The sequence below is a fragment of the Telopea speciosissima genome, chromosome 9 (assembly GCF_018873765.1).
Source record: "Telopea speciosissima isolate NSW1024214 ecotype Mountain lineage chromosome 9, Tspe_v1, whole genome shotgun sequence".
Lineage (NCBI taxonomy): Eukaryota > Viridiplantae > Streptophyta > Magnoliopsida > Proteales > Proteaceae > Telopea > Telopea speciosissima.
In genome coordinates, this window is record NC_057924.1 from 44,399,983 (window position 1) to 44,417,551 (window position 17,569).

The 17,569-nt window shown below is 42.6% G+C and overlaps 1 pseudogene; it reads left to right on the forward strand.

Moving 5' to 3' along the window:
- The first annotated feature begins 6,515 nt into the window (after window positions 1–6,515).
- Window positions 6,516–16,286, forward strand: LOC122640390 (annotated as a pseudogene).
- The last annotated feature ends 1,283 nt before the right edge of the window (window positions 16,287–17,569 follow it).

Sequence of the window (17,569 nt, forward strand, 5' to 3'; positions counted from 1 at the left end):
AAATCTAAGCCGATTAGTATACATTGAGATTCTGGAGAAGCCTTCCTTGTAAGAAGAAAGTGTCATACACATCGAGGAGGATGGGCCGACCTGGATGGACCTCATTGTAAACTACTTGGAGAATGACCAGCTCCCAGAGAGTCGGGAAGATGCAAGAAAAGTCACAGTTCGAGCTACCAAGTACACCATGATCGACGGAGTGCTTTATAAGAAAGCCATCTCAGCGCCCCTTCTCTGATGCCTCAGGCCGAAGGGTGCTGAGTACTCCCTGGCCGAGGTGCACGAAGGAATATACGGGAGCCACATGGGTGGCTGAGCCCTAGCATACAAGATATTGAGATAAGGTTTCTACTAGCCAAAAATGCAAGAAGAGGCCATGAAGTACGTGAAGACGTGCGAGAAGTGTCAGCTCTTCGCGCCAGTGCCGAGCCAACCTACAACCAAGCTGACCTCTATGCTGAGTCTAATTCCTTTTGCCATGTGGGGGATGGATATACTTGGAGACTTCACCCCGGCTTTCAAAAATCAGAAATATGTGGTCGTCGCAATAGACTACTTCACAAAGTGGGTTGAGGCCGAGCCCTTGGCTACCATCACCGAGAAGAGCATGGAAAAGTTCTTTTGAGATAAGGTCATCTACCGGTTTGGACTACCAAAAGTGCTCATCACGGACAATGGCATGTAATTCAATAACCCAACCTTCCGAAAGTTCTGCGAGCACTTCTATATTGACTTTTGACCAGTCTCGGTAGCTCATCCACAAGCAAATGGACAAGTAGAAGTGTCCAACTGAACATTACTCGCCGGCATCAAGAGAAGGTTGGATGAGGCCAAAGGAAGATGGGTGGAAGAGCTCCCAAGTGTCCTATGGGCATATAGGACGACTGTAAGAATGCCAACTCGGGAGAGCCCTTTTTGACTAGCATATGGGACCGAGGCCCTCACCCCAGTCGAAGTAATGGCATCATTATACCGAGTGCTTAATTTCAATGAGAAGACCTATGAAGATGGGCTGAGAGCCAACCTTGATTTCCTTAACGAAGTTTGAGAAAACGCCATACTTCGGAACACAACATACCAATAGAGGACGGCAAAGTACTATGACTCAAGGGTAAAAGAGCGGCACTTCCATCAAGGGGACCTCGTCCTCAGAAAGCTCAGCACATCCCAACCAAGACAACAAGGAAAGTTAGCACCAAATTGTGAAGGCCCGTACATAGTCTCCAAGCAAATTCGCCCAAGGACGTATCGCTTGCAGACTCCAGGGGGCAAGAAGGTATCGAGACCTTGGAACTCGGAAAATTTGAAGAAATTTTTTCAGTAATTTCCTTAAGTATTCTGCTCGGCACAGTTTATGATGAGCATATTTGTATTCGGCTTCGGCCCCAATGTTTGATTCGATAAAAAAAAGTCTTTCTCCACCACTTAGCCTATTTTTAAGCTCCAAAATTAAGTCGTAAGACCGGTCCTCATAGATCTGGCCGACCTCGAAGACCGATCCTTATAGGTCGGCAACCAAGTTGTAAGACCAATCCTCATAGATCTGGACGACCTCGAAGACCGACCCTCATAGGTCGACAACCAAGTCACAAGACCGGTCCTCATAGACCTGGCCGACCTCGAAGATCGACCCTCATAGATCGACAACCAAGTCGTAAGACCGGTCCTTATAGACCTAGCCAACCTCGAAGATCGACCCTCATAGGTCGGCACCCAAGTCGTAAGACCAGTCCTCATAGACTGGCCGACGTCTAAACCAACAACTGCAAAAGCACTTTACGGCCAAGCTAAGCAAAAACTAAAGATCAAGTAAAATATTCTGACCCGAGCTGACGTATGGCGTCCATGCTGTTAGGCCGACCATCCTTGAGCTCGGCTACAAGACCGGGTCGGCAGTTCAATGTCAACATTCAAAACAAATTCCCAAAGAAAGGATAACAAACAACTGTCGAGCTCAAACACTTAGGCAAATTTAGAAAAGAACGTTTTATTCATTGAAGGCCGACACCTCGGCAAGGTTACAAAAAGTGGGCAGCTCGGCCCTATACATTAAAAAAAAAAAAAAGAGAAAAATGTATTTAAAACCCCGCACAACGGGACATATACACCAAGGAGAAAAAAGGAGCCTAGAGCTCGGCGATATGGAGGGGGTTCTCGGCTGTAGGGTCCTCGGCGGCAAGGTCCTTGGTGGCAACCTCCTTATAAGCGACATCCTCGATGGAAGGGGCGACCTCGTCCCAGGGAGTGGTCTCTGCCAGGCCAGCCTGGTCAACCTCTACCCCAGCCTCATCTCCCAGTTCCTCAGCCACAGTGGTCGCATCATCGTCAAAGCTCAAGAGATTGAGATCGGGATAGGCAGCCTTGATCTCGGCCAAGAGATCAGCCCGGCCTACCTCAAAACCATCAACGTAACAAGGCTTCCTGATCTCATGGCATATGTCAGCTTACTCCTTCGATAGGAAGTAGTCGTTGATCGCCTCGTCCCGAGCAAGAGCCAGGTTCTCCTTGGCCTTCTCCAGTTGAGCCTACAGAGCCTTGACTTTTTCCTTCTGTCGGATCACCTCGGCCTTAAAGCCCTTTACCTCAACCTCAGCAGCAGTGAGCTTCTCTTGAGCCTCCCGATGTCTCTAAATGACCTCCTGAGCATCCTGGTAAGCCTTTTTACATTGGACGCCCAGGGAGTGGTTCTCAGTCAAGAGCCGCTCAAAATGGAGCATGGTCTCCACTGCCTTGGCGAAGCCCTGCAAGAAAGCATCCGAACAAAGGTCAGGTCAGACTCCACAGGTCGAATCCAGTCTCAAGAGCCGAACAGAACAATTACCATGTTAAAATCCTGGAACAGAGTAGAGAGGAGCTCGGGGTTGGATAGCGCCTCGAGCTTCTCCCTGTCGGCCAGGAGTCGACCAGCGTCCAGCCATTCCTTGGCATGCGTGGCCAATGTCAAAGCCGAGTCCCCTGGGAAGAGGCGCCAGGTCGGCCTCAGTGGAACATTATTGGCCGAGGCCCTCCCCAGCACGTATCAGGAAATGTCAGGGGGTGAGGCCACGGGCGGAGGACCACCACCCGACAGATTGACCAAGAGCTTCTGGCGTTTGAAGTCCCTTGGTGGGCTCAGCTCGCCCTTTAGATCCTTCCCTCTTCGGGAGGGGCTCAGCGGGGCTCTATCCTTCTCAGCCTCGAGGCCGACCACTGCATCAGCTGGGCTCGAAAGTGTCGCCTTGCCCTTCTGTGCCTTGGAAGACTCACCTCGAGGTTTCTTCGTGGCATTCTTCTTCCTTCGATCCACAATGGTCTCGGCCCTGAACTGAGCTGAATCCATTGGGAGAATATGACCGACCACAGCAAGAAAAACAAAATGTTAGAAACAAATCAAAAAAGAAAGAAGACTAAGTAAAGGGGTCAGCTTGGGCGATAGAAACGGGCTCAGCTCAGGCTCCTACCAGGGGTCATATGTCACCTTTGAAGAGCCCCTCGTCCTGAAGCTGGAGGATGTCGAGGGGTTGATGCTGGAGGATCAGGTCGAGCGAGGTCAGCTCATTCTCGGTCAGGGGCAATACCCTGTTGATGTAGTTCAAGTTGATCTCCTTCTACTCGGCTCGGAGAGGGCAGTTTGGAATGGAAGCAAAGAAAAAACGAGGCTTCCAATACTTATTGAAGCTCAGCGTACCGACCAAAAACTTGTGGCCGCCCAGGGCCACACTCTTCCCAGATCGGCGGCTGAAATAGTACCACCCCTTCTCTGGCAACTTCTTCAAGAAAAAGAGCCGAGAGAAAAGCGCTACGCTTGTACTTCGGCCCATCTCATAAAATAGGGCATTGAAGCCATACACAGCCAGCCAAGAGTTTGGCACCAGCAGACCTCGGGACAGGTGGAAGTGGTCCAAGATCTGGTTCACCAGGTCGAGGATAGGGAGCCTAAACGCGTACTTGAAGGGCAGCTCATACAAAGCCACCTCGCCGGGCCTGATATAGCAGGCCATCTCCCCTGAGTTGGGAGCTCGGAGCTGGATGTTCTCGGGGATGGCATAGGTCGTCCTGAGGTAGTTGAGGTAGGCATCCGTGATCGTGCTCAGGATGGTGCCGACACTCCCTTCTTCGGGTTTAGGGGCGTCAGCGGACAAGCTGACCGAACTAACCCCCACTTTTAAAGAATCGCCCTCACTTGACTCCTCATCATCAGACGAGGATGATCCGGAGCTCTCGGCTCAATCTCCGAGAATTGGTTGGACCACGAGGTCGGACTCCAGGGGCAACGGAAGCTCGATAATATTGGCCTGATGAGGCTCCACTACACCGGGCTCGTCCAAAGTAGAGCCCAATAAGTCTATTGTGGGAGAACGAGTGGGGAGTTCTTGGCTCAGACTCGCGCCCTCTGCCGCCTCGACGAGTAGCTCGCCCATATGACTACTACCAATTGACATACTGGGCGGAGAGGACTTACTGGTTGAAGAAGAGCTGAAGACGAGCTGAACACGAATGAAGCAAAAGCCGAGCTGAGCACGAACTGGAAAGCACCGAGCACTGCAAAGCTGAGAAATCCGAGCTTACCGAGAAGTCAACAACTTGAAGCAGTGAAGAATGAACAGGGAGGAGTTGCCTATTTATAACTCTTGGGCTGAACTGATCCAACGGCCAAGGAGAGCTCAGCATAATTCAACTGTCCAGATCAAAAGATGATTCGAATTCCATAGCTCATTTATAGCAACGGATGACGGGGCACTGGCAGCTCAACCGTCAGATAGTTCAACATCATGTCATCGACAAAGTAAGGTTGACTCGACCACAAGAAGAACCAACCGAGCTGACTAGAAGACTTTACTCATCAGCGCTAGATCGACCCCGGATGAGTGGGGGGCCCGTGATACAACATAAAACCACCTCACCAATCAGAAGCCGCCATGTGGCCGAGCTGGGGTCATTCCAAGAATCGAACCGAGCTGAATCAAAAACTAGGTCAACATGATCTCCATCACATCGCATGGTAGGGTCGAGCACTCTGCTAAGCCCGCGACACATCATCCATGCCGACCTCCTTAACCGAGCATACACAGGACGGTTAAGGCCGAGGTGACTGCCGAGATCAATCTCCCATGGCCGAGCCCTCCACCAGGGTCATCACAACGGCCTCCCATGGCCGAGCTCCTAGGCCGAGCCCTCCACCAAGGTCATCACAACGGCCTACCAAGAATCGCGGAGCCACGTCAGCACCGCCCAAGTATCCCGGAATAAGGATCAAACCACGATCCCTACACAATATCAAATCACGCTCCCATTAGGATTCTTACCTTAACAAGAGTCCGACCCCAAAAGAAACTCTCCACTCCACTCCGCTCCGCGAGGAAGAGCCTTACCAAACAAGGACTCTTACCATACTAGAATTCCTCCAACCGCCTCATCTCCCTCTATAAATACCCAAGTATGGAGCTCTATTGCTCACTTTTACTTTCACTAGCTGTTACGTTGTCGCATTGGAGACCTCACTTGAGCCTCAAAGATTCCTAGGCCGGAGCCACACTGGCTCTCTTGTACTCACTCGGTTTTTTACAGGCTCATCCGTGGGCGAACCTGATTTTCTCCATGCCTGATGAGTGGGGGGGCCTGTGATGCATCGGTATGTCTTGGTTCTGATTTTCTCTGCAAGTTTATTTTGATCTATGATATCTTTATCTAGTAGTGTAGACACATTGGGCCAGTATTTGGAAATTTTTTTTTTTTGTTTCCCCTTAGGGTGGGGGAAGGTGGGGTTCGAGTCAAGTGAACAGTTGATTGGCTGATTGCAAATACATAATCTGATAGATATTACATATTCCCAATATACATTCCTATTCTCAAAATGCAGAATACAATCTTAACTGGGAATTACAAGATTGTTTTGATAAATGTTTAGCTTTTCTTTTTCTTTTTTCATTTAAGAATGCTCAGGCATTTCATCAAACACCTTGTGGAAAAAATATGAAATTATTGGGAGAGTGCCTACTCCAGTTCCCACCCACCTCAAGTCTCTGGATACTAACTTCATTAATCCCTGTGATTGCTTAAAGATGAGCGACATCATAACCAAGAAAACTTGTCCCTGAAAGATCACTTGTTTCAATTGACCCAAATTGGACTCGAGCGAGAACGATGCGTTCACTAATCTAATTTCTATGGCTTTGTGATGATATGGTTGTGGAACTCTTCTGCAAGAGTGAAAACAGGGTGGAAGGTGGATGACTTTGATTGGAAATTACTTGTGAGAATCCTGGGAATGTCGTAACAGAAATTCTTGGCGGGACTCCTGAAATCAAGGGAAACTTCTTTAAGAGCTCATCCTATAAATCTACTGTTCTCAATCCCGATGCATTCCAAGAATGGCTACCCAAGGATAAAAATCCACCAAATGCAGCCTTAAGAGCCGATATAGTTTACATTTTTTACTCTCTTTTGTGTTCTTTTGAGCCCTAAAAATAGATTCTATATTTTTTTTCTGGGTAAATAAAATTAATTGTTGATTATTGGAATTTGAAAATGCAGGTGAAAAATCTGCCTTTTGGTTTGGAAGAAATCCAAGAGTGTATATTATGGATCCTGACCTCATAAGGGACATTCTGAGCAACAAGTTTGGTCACTTTGCGAAGGTCAAAGTAAATCCACTCTCACGGTTTTTGGCAAGGGGACTTGTAAGCTATGAGGGTGAAAAATGGGCCAAACACAGAAGGATCATAAACCCTGCCTTTCATATGGAAAAATTAAAGGTTGCTTCTATGTCTCTAACATTTTCTTCTAATCCTTCTAAATTCAAACAATAGAATAGATTTATATCATTGCACTGGAAAGAAGAAAAAAAAGGGGGAGGGGGGAGAGAAAGAAGAAAGGCAGAAATGCCCTGTTCTTTCCTGGGTATAAAAATACACATTATATACTGTTACATATTATGTTGTAGCTTTTCCATGCTATTGTGATGATGACGGATTGTACCTTCTTCTTTGCTAATTGTTAAAGTGCATGTTATCGGCATTTTATACAAGCTGTAATGAGATAGTCAACAAATGGGAGAAATTGATTACATCAGAAGGTTCTTGCGAACTGGATGTGTGGCCAGAACTTCGAGATTTAACAGGGGATGTCATCTCTAGGGCAGCATTTGGTAGCTCCTACAAAGAAGGAATACGAATATTCAAATTGCAAGATGAACATGCCTAGCTCTTCGTGCAATCTTTTAAGACTACATTCATCCTTGGTTTCAGGTACAATTCAACATTCTTGCCTAAAGTCAGTTAATTTCTAAATTTTCTAGAATCTATTCAAATAACTTGCCATTTTCCTATTGAGCACTATTAGCAACTAGAGGATATCCATTTTCAATCACTTCATATGTAGCAAAAGTTTTTTCTTAAGATTACCCCAGCCTCTTTTTTAAATCTTCAAACTTCTAGATGAATGGATGGCTTTAAGTTTATCACATACTTATGAAGAAAATGGTAACTGTGTTCATGAAGCAAGACAATGATAAATCATAAATCAACAGTTTAAGCTGATTACTGATGCATGAAATTATTCATTTCTGATCCAAAACAAAATGTGAAAGCTGTCAAGATTATAAAATTTGATCCTTGCCCTCACCAATGTTAACTATGTACAGTTCGCTGCCTACGAAAAGGAATAGAAGAATGAAAGAAATTGACAGAGACGTACGAGCCCTTTTAATGGGTATCATCAGCAAGAGACAGAAGGCTATGGAGATTGGAGAAGCCAATGTTATTATAAATCGATCCGAATAGGGAGAAAATCCCAAAAGCCAAGATCTCCATAGGGCGTTCAAGAACACAATCAAATAAATAATAGAAAACAGGGATAGAACCACCAACCCTGTTTCGCATCCATAGTGATGATGATTGCAGCGGAAAATAAAGAACAAAGATCTAGGTGCTTCTCCTCTATTCCCAAAGTAACTGGCTTGATGAGAATACCGAATGCGCACGGACGACGAACACTGAATATCTCCCTCTCTTTCAAGAATGCACTCCTCAATAGCAATTGAGAATAATAAGTTGTTATGGGTAGAGGGGGGACCTAGCTCTCCTTATATAGTAATCCCTATAGGGTCTGACTCATCACAGTCCCAATAGGAATCTATCTGGCCCACACTAAGCCAGTCCACATTAGACTTCTAATATAACTTAATGACCCCACTTTATTAGACCAAAACCCTAATTAGCATGGTTTAGGGATTTAATTATGTCCATATGGAATTTTATTAGAACTAAAATTCTAACATTCTCCCACTTGGACTTACATTAAATTCCTTATTTTTAAAAAGATTTAAAAATAGTTTTGACCAAAACAAATCACAGGCTAACAACTCTTTAAGAAAACTTTATGTGCACAAGTTTTAAAATAAATAGGTCTAGAGGTCATATTAGAAAGTCAATCCTATCCCATAGAGTTTTAGACACCGAATCATGGCGGTAACTGCATCTATGATCAAGCGACACAGAGCCTTCTATGGTCACGAGAGCCCTTAACTCTACTAACATGGATGCAATATGGTAGTGTGGCAACGAGATAATACTCACGTAATGATTCCTTATATATTATCCATTTATCAGTCCAAAATTTTTCTTCTTTAAGTGGCACAGGCTCACTAGAGAAATAAACTTTGTGATTCTAACAAATCTGTATGTCTCATTAGAAATAACTCGAGTTATACTTTATGTGTTACAAGATATACCTTTAGGCTAACAACTTAATGCTCCAGTCTTGCTTAAGGTTAAAACATTCCTTAAGACTATAAAATCAGAAATATATTCATCATGTCAACAAATAAAACACTCATGTGTTTAAAAGAAACTGCATGCAATGACACCTGATATATATATAAATCAAAGTTTACTATAAGGTAAAAATACAAATGAAAAGAAACTTTAAATTACAATGAAGCAAAATAAAACAAACTCCCACTAACTAACCACATCCCATGATGCAACTAAGCCCATGCTCATGACATGTCTCTCAAAAACAAAAGGGCGAAGACCTTTGGTTAGGGGATCTGCAACCATATCATCTGTACCAATATGCTCCACTGCAATGTCACCTTTCTTTACTCTCTCCTTTATGGTTAAATACTTGACCTCCATGTGTTTAGACCCTCTAAGTCCTTTATTGTTGTTTATAACCAACACAACAGAGCTGTTATCATAGTATATCCAGATGGGTCTATCCACAAAATCTACAATGGTCAACTCCTTTATGAGATTTCTGAGCCAAATAGCCTGAGTAGCAGTCCTATAGCATGCTACAAACTCTGCCTACATAGTCGAAGTGGTCACCAATGTCTGCTTTTTACTCTTCCATGATACTGCCCCTCCTGCCATCAAGAAAACATAACCTGATGTGGATTTTCTGTCCTCCTCACAGCCAGCAAAGTCAGAGTCTGTATACCCCACTAGCTTGAGTTCAGGAATGTGTTTGTAAGTCAGCATATAATCTCTTGTCCTCTTCAAGTACCTCAATACTTTCTTGGCAGCAATCCAGTGGCTAAGACCAGGATCAGACTGATACCTGCCAAGAAGTCCCATCACAAAAGCAATATTCGATCTGGTACAGACCTGAGCATACATGATACTACCAAGTGCACTAGCATAAGGCACCTTCTTCATTTCATCCCTCTCAGCTTCATTTTTTGGGCACTGTGTCGAACTCAGTTTGTCACCCTTGAGAACAGGAACATTCCCAGGTTTGCAATCCAGCATACTGAACCTCTCCAGAACACGATCAACATAAGCCCTTTGAGAAAGACTTAATAAACGATGAGAATGATCCCTATGGATCTCAATCCCAAGAACAAAAGAGGCCTCACCAAGGTCCTTCATGTCAAATTCCCTAGATAAAAGTTGCTTTGTATTATACAACATCCCTAGGTCACTGCTTGCAAGCAGGATGTCATCCACATACAGAATGAGAAAACAGAATTTGCTCCCACTGACCTTGTGATATATACACTGATCCACTTTATTTTCCATAAAACCAAACGAAGTCACAACACTGTCAAACTTCAGATACCACTGCCTAGAAGCTTGTTTAAGATTGTAGATAGACTTCTTGAGTCTACACACAAGATGATCTGAATCATCCACTACAAAACCCTCAGGCTGAACCATATAGACTTCCTCATCAAGATTGCCATTGAGAAAGGTGGTTTTAACATCCATCTGATGCAGCTCCATATCAAAATGAGTTACCAATGCCATGATCGCCTTGAAAGAATCCTTCAAGGAGACTGGAGAAAAAGTCCCATTAGAGTCTACTCCCTCTCTCTGAGTGAATCCCTTGGCTACCAGTCTGGCTTTAAACCTCTCAACTTTTCCTTTGGAATCTCTTTTGATTTTATACACCCATTTGCAACCAATGGGCTTACAACCTTTAGGTAAATCAACAAGCTCCCAAACATCATTATGTTTCATCGATTGCATTTCATCTCTCATCGCATCTATCCACAAATCTGACTGAGGACTAGAAACAACGTCTGAATAAGTAACTGGATCGACCACACAACCAATGTCATAGTCATGTTCTCCTAGATAGACCTCATAGATAGGTGATATAACTGACTTTCTCTCCCTGGTGGATCTCCCCGTAATGGTGCTACTACTGTCTCAACCTGAATCTGAGGAATCTCAGCTGGAACTGCATCAATGATAGGATCCTCAACAGCATCCTGAATAAGAGGAATCTCATCAGGTGCTAAATGAATGTCGGGGACGGTATCAATATCAGGCTCTTGAACTCTAGCAGGTGTAACCAATGGCACAGTATGCCCCATATTCGTCTGAATAGGTAGAAGAATAGGTACTGATGTACCAACCATATGACTATCTTGAACAGTCTAAGAACAATCATTCTTTTCAGTCACATCAAATTCCAGAAACTTCGTTATCTGTGACTCCACAATCCTAGTACCTCCGCAGGGATTATAAAATTTATATCCCTTCGAATGATCTGGGTAGCTGACAAAGTAGCAACGAGTAGTCTTGGGATCCAACTTGTTTAAAGTTAGATTATACAACTTCACTTCTGCAGGGCACCCCCAAACTCTAAGATGGTTTAAACTGGGTTTACGACCGGTCCACAACTCAAAAGGTGTAAGAGGAGCGGCTTTAGTAGGTACATGGTTAAGGATATAAAGAGCAGTTTTCAAGGCTTCACCCCATAAGAACTTAGGTAAATTAGTCCTACTAGCCATACTCCTCACCATGTCCATAAGGGTGCGGTTACGCCTTTCGACGACCCCATTTTGTTTAGGACTTCCTGGCATAGTGAACTGACTAACTATTCCAAAATCCTCAAGGTATTTGCCAAACGAGCCCTTAAGCTGTCCAACATTGCCATGTCTGCCATAATACTCACCCCCACGATCAGATCTAACAATTTAATAACTTTCCTAACTGTTTCTCAACTTCAGTCCTAAAAATCTTGAACTTGTCAAGAGATTCAGACTTTTCTTTAATTAAGTACAGGTATCCGTATCAGGAATAATCATCTGTAAAAGTGATGAAATAAAAATTTTTACATAATGAGGCTGAATAGGGACCACTGATGTCAGTGTGAATGACCTCTAACAGGTCAGAACTACGGACTACAGTTTTCTTCTTTATTTTGGTCATCTTTCCCTTACAACAATCTACACAAGTTTCTAGATCACTTTTGAGAGTAGGTAGGATGTCACACTTTATCAGCCTTTCCACTCTTGCCTTAGAAATATGACCTAACCTCTTATGCCACAATGTGAAAGACTGTTCTTTAGGTAAGGGTCTTTTAGAAACAACGCTTTCAACATTACAAGAGACGTAGATATCAGTGGGAGACAAACACAATCTGTACAATCCATTGGACATAAAGCAGGAACCAACTTTAGTTGAATTAAAAAAAAATTAACCATAGTATTCTTTATTTCAAAATAGAAACCACTAATGTCTAAAACTGAAATCGAAATTAAATTCCGCCTAAAGGATGGTACATAAAAAGTGTTCCTTAAAGTCAATTTAAAATCAGAATCTAATAATAAAATGACATCTCCCACGAACTCTACGTCAGAATGTTCATCATTTCCTATGACCAGCCTTGATTCATCCTTGTTTGGCCTCCTCCGGTTTATGAACCCCTATATGGTAAAAGCAACATGGTTAGTTGCACCGCTATCTAGCCATCAAGAACTGGATGGGGCTTCTGATAGATTGGATTCACATACAAAAGCCAAAGAATCATTACCTGATGGCTGCTTGGGCTTGAGTAACCAAGCCTTGTATTTGTCGCAGTCCTTCTTCATGTAACCCTTCTTCTTGCAAAAGAAGTAGCGATCACTTTCTTTCTTCAAAGAGTCTTTCTTGGGTCCCAAATTGTTAGTCTGATCGGACTGTTTATTGGGAGACTTATGAGTATGATTTTTAGACTTTTTACTCTTACGAGCTTTGGAAGTAAACAGGGCAGTAGGCTTTTTCTCTTTCTTCAGTTTCTCTTCCTCAGACACAATCCTAGAAATTAGGTCATTAATACTCCAGACTCCATCTTGGGAAATGTAGTTGATTTTTATGATGCCAAATTCAGAAAGTAGGGTATTTAACGCTTGATGGACAATTAAGGCATCTGGAAGAGGAATGTCTAAGGCCTTGAGTTTAGTTTGGTAATCAACCATCCTAATCATGTAATCCCTAACACCCCTAGAACCATCATATTCCATATTAAATAACCCTTGTAGAAGTGTCCCAATCTCAGCATTCGATGAAACTTTGTATCTCTTGAAAATTGCATCTAGCAATTCCCTGGCAATATATTTCTCAAGAGACCACTTTTTAGGTGTTCCAAGATTCGACCTCTTTATGGGACAAGATATCTTGAGTTGATTACTCTTTTGCCATGCAGCATGCACAGACTTTTCATCCTCAGTACTATCAGCAGTTAGATCCATTAGTGTATCCATAACAAGGGACGTGTGCATATCTGCCATTTCCATAGCAAACATAATGTCCTCTTTCCACTTCTTAAAGTTTGACCCAGTGAGGAGCTCAATAGCAACCATGTTATTATTGACAGAGAAGGTGACTGAAAACTTGAACAATGAACAGTACAATAATTAAAATGATGCAAGTACAGCTTGAAAACTTTATAAGCTAATGAGAATTTTACACACATCATTGTGAAAATACCTTTGGGCTGAATTCTTAACATGCAATTGTAAAAATCCCTACATACCAGTGGCCATGGCAATGCAGCTCAACTTTCAAAATCCACCACCTTTGGGTGTGCAGAATTCTAGGGTCAGCCTATTCACATGCATACTATATATGTACCCCTTCAAGTACCAATACATGATCACCACCTTTGGGTGTATGACCACACATCAGAGTTGAAGGACATCCCATAATTGTATAAGACTGGTGTTTCACAAATCCAACAAGGAAGGTCGCTTTGGCGGCTGCATCCTGTCAAAACCATGAAACCCTCTTTCGGGATTTTCCAAAATTACTTACATCCTTAAACAATGTGTTATTTTATAATTTATGACAAGGGGCTTTAAATGTCTTAAAATTAACACAAAAATAATAATAATTATGTTCATCAAGGTAGGTATTCTAGCAAGTCAGAAATTGGTTCGGTTCCTAATAGAATGAACCGATAAATTATATAAAAGGGCATGCATCAAAAGAATACCAAAATATTTAAAATATGCATATATGATCAAAACAGAGGGCACCACTGTGTAGAGCACACAAAAAATAGACCCAACGTAAAAAATGGGACCCCAAACGGAGTCTCGTAGCCCCCCCTGAAAGCTCGATCAAAGTTCAAGTCCAAATCCAGTTGACTGTACTGGTCAAACCGGTCCGAAAAGTCAAACCAAATCAATTTGGTTCAAACCCGGTCCACCTTGATTTGGGTCAATTTAGTCGGGTTAACGGGTCGGGTCTCTAGGTCGAAACACGGGTTGACCCGACCCGATGGTGCACGTTAACAGATCTTATAACTATTAGGGGCGCACGATAGCAAACCCCGTAAGACGTTTTTTTTTTAAACTTCTGCCAACGAGTAAGATCACCCACGGCTGCCGCTGGCGTTGATCCACCCACCAAAATTTTTGATTTTTTGAGCTCTACGCCCCCATGTGATCAGATTTGATTTTTGCCCAAAAAAAAATTCGACAGAATGCTAGTGTCCGTACGGGTTTTTTGAAAAACTGAAAAAACCCTAAAAACCTTGATTCAAATCGAAAAATTTTTTATTCCCTTATTATGTTCTATTATTTTGAATCCATATAGGTTCAAGAACGGATCTATGGAGGCTCTGATACCATATGTTATTATAAATCGATCCGAATAGGGACAAAATCCCAAAAGCCAGGATCTCCATAGGGCGTTCAAAAACACAATCAAATAAATAATAGAAAACAGGGATAGAACCACCAACCTTGTTTCGCATCCATAGTGATGATGATTGCAGCGGAAAATAAAGAACAAAGATCTAGGTGCTTCCCCTCTATTCCCCAAGCAACTGGCTTGATGAGAATACCGAATGCGGAGGGACGACAAACACTGAATATCTCCCTCTCTTTCAAGAATGCACTCGTCAATAGCAATTGAGAATAATAAGTTGTGATGGGTAGAGGGGGGACCTAGCTCTCCTTATATAGTAATCCCCATAAGGTCTGACTTATCACAGTCCCAATAGGAATCTATCTGGCCCACACTAAGCCAGTCCCCATTAGACTTCTAATATAACTTAATGACCTCACTTTATTAGACCAAAACTCTAATTAGCCTGGTTTAGGGATTTAATTATGTCCATATGGAATTTTATTAGAACTAAAATTCTAACAGCCAACACTGCTGACTTGTTAGGCTTGTTACTTGAATCCAACAAGAAGGAGATTCAAGACATAAAAACAAGAACAACGTTGGGTTGACCATCGAAGATGTCATCCAAGAGTGTAAACTCTTCTACTTTGCAGGGCAAGAAACCACATCCGTTCTGCTTGTTTGGAAGATGATCGTATTAAGTAGGGCTGCAACAGGGTCGGGTTGGGCTGGGCTTTATAGAACCCTAGTCCAACCCTAAGTCCCCTTAGCTGGGCCCAAGTCCGACCCGACCCTGACTCAGGGCCTGAAAAATCCAACCCTGACCCGCCCTCAGGGAGGCCCTGATCATGGGGAGGGGGAAAGAAATGCATGGGTTGAAATGGGCTGGGAAGAATTTATTAATTTTACATAAAATAACAATATAATAAATTATATTATAACACTTATTGTCTTCATATATAATATATTATATAAAAAAATGTGGGTGAAATTTAAAGTTCATAATGTATAATTTATATCAATATATATTTTATAGTATAACTTAAATAAGGGTCGGGCCGGGCCAGGCCAAGCTTAGCTCGAGGCCTCAACCCTAACCCGACCCGACCCTAACTCAGGGCCAAATATCTCAGCCTAGACCCGAGACCCTGTTCGGGCTCAGGGCGGGCCAGGGCGGGTTCGGGCTGGCAGGGCCAAACTTGCACCCCTAGTATTAAGTATGCATTCGGAATGGCAAGTGCGTGCGAGGGAAGAGGTCTTCCAAGTCTTTGGAAAGAACGAGCCAAATTTTGATGGACTAAGCCACCTCAAGATTGTAAGCATGCTTTCCCATCAGACTTAGGTATTACATAGAGTCTGTTATATTTAGAATATAGTTCTTCTAAACTTTCTTCCACTTTCTTAATCCTCTATTCCAGGTTACCATGATTTTGTACGAGGTTCTTAGATTATATCCACCAGTGCTGCAGTTTAATCGGTGTATATACAAGAACATAAAACTAGGAGAAATGTCTTTGTCCCCTAGAATACAACTAATGTTACCTATAGCCCTTGTTCACCATGATCATGAAGTATGGGGTGAAGATGCGGAAGAATTCAAGCCAGAGAGATTTGCAGAAGGAATCTCAAAGGCCACAAAGAATAAAGTCGCATTTTTCCCATTTGGTTAGGGCCCTCGAATATGCATTGGGCAGCACTTCGCGATAACAGAGGCAAAGATGACTTTAGCAATGATTCTACAACGATTTGCTTTTGGACTTTCACCATCCTATGCTCATGCTCCTACCACTGTAATAACTCTTCATCCACAGTATGGTGCTCAAATCATATTGCATAAACTGTAGAATCATTGCCTCTGTCATCATTTGTTGGTGATCTATCAAGGAAACTTTCATTGCAAGTAATATAATAGTTTAATGTGTTTTATTCCCAATGTAACATGCTTACATGTGTTTGAAATATAGTTTAACTAGTTAATAGTTTGGTAGTAAAATGCAAGAAAAGTACTAGTTCATATTTTATTGGTTTATAGCAAAGCAGCTTACTAGTTTGTGTTGGATTTATGTGTCCATCAAATCTGGTTTGGTCCGATTTACTTTGTATTGAACTTAGGGATGTCAATAAAGCCTGGCTGGCCCGAACCCATCCTGAGCCCGGCCCAGACCCGACCCTGATTTTTCTGCCCTGAGGACGGGTTTGGGTATAGTTATAGTCTGGCCCTGGCAGGGTCAAATCGGGTTTGGGTTTAGACCCCGGGCTTAGCCCGACCCGACCCTGTATTAGTTATAAGTGTATAATACTATATTTTATATATATATACACATATTCTAATGAAAAAAACTAAAAAACAAAAGACAAAAAAGCTCTAAGGGCACATATGGCTAAACCCTACATACCTTTAACCCTTTTCAGTTTTCAACTTGTCATCCTAATCGCTATAAGGGAGTAAGGGAGCCATTTGTTGCCTTCCTCCTTCCGTTAGTCTCCTTTCCTGAAGAATGGAAATTTTCAAAAGGTATGGAATCTGAACCAATCACTCTTTTCTTCTCCGCTTCAGATTTTCCACAATCGATTGTTACCCTTCCAAGGTTTCTAGGGTTTCATCTTCATATTGAATATCTTGTGTAGAAGTCGGAACTCAAAATCAGATCGCTGAATCTCCATTGACTTATTTTGTTTTCTATATTTCCTTTGTCTATTGTTGTGCACCGAATCCTGTTTCGGGATCGAATCGGACTATCGTTCCTTTTTTAATTCTTTATTGTACTGAAGTTTGATGGTGAGAAACCATTACAGGAATTAAGTGACGGTGTATTTATGAGTTTTCATCAAAATGTAATCTTATCGGTGGCTTTTCTTAAGTTCATTCTAGGGCTTCTGTTTGATTCATTTTCTCTTGGTGCGCAAATTGATTGATGAATTTATTTGTATGACTGCTTTTCTGCTTTGATTCTAAACTTCTTATCCAGTTTTTTATTTTGTTCAGAATTTTAAGTTTCTCTTTGTATTTGTTCTTTTCTCTTTCTTCTTTTCCCATTTCGAAATTCTGGCAAGCTTTCTAATTCTAACTCATATATCAATTTTCTTAGCAGAGCTCTCAATGGAGTAGTAGTATATTATCTGGGTAATTGCATAATGGTTTAAATCTTACGCTCTCATTGACTAGGCTTCTCCTCGTATCTTTGGTTCTGTGTTTCATTGGTTTTTGGTCATGGACGACGGAGAGCTTGATTACTCAAACC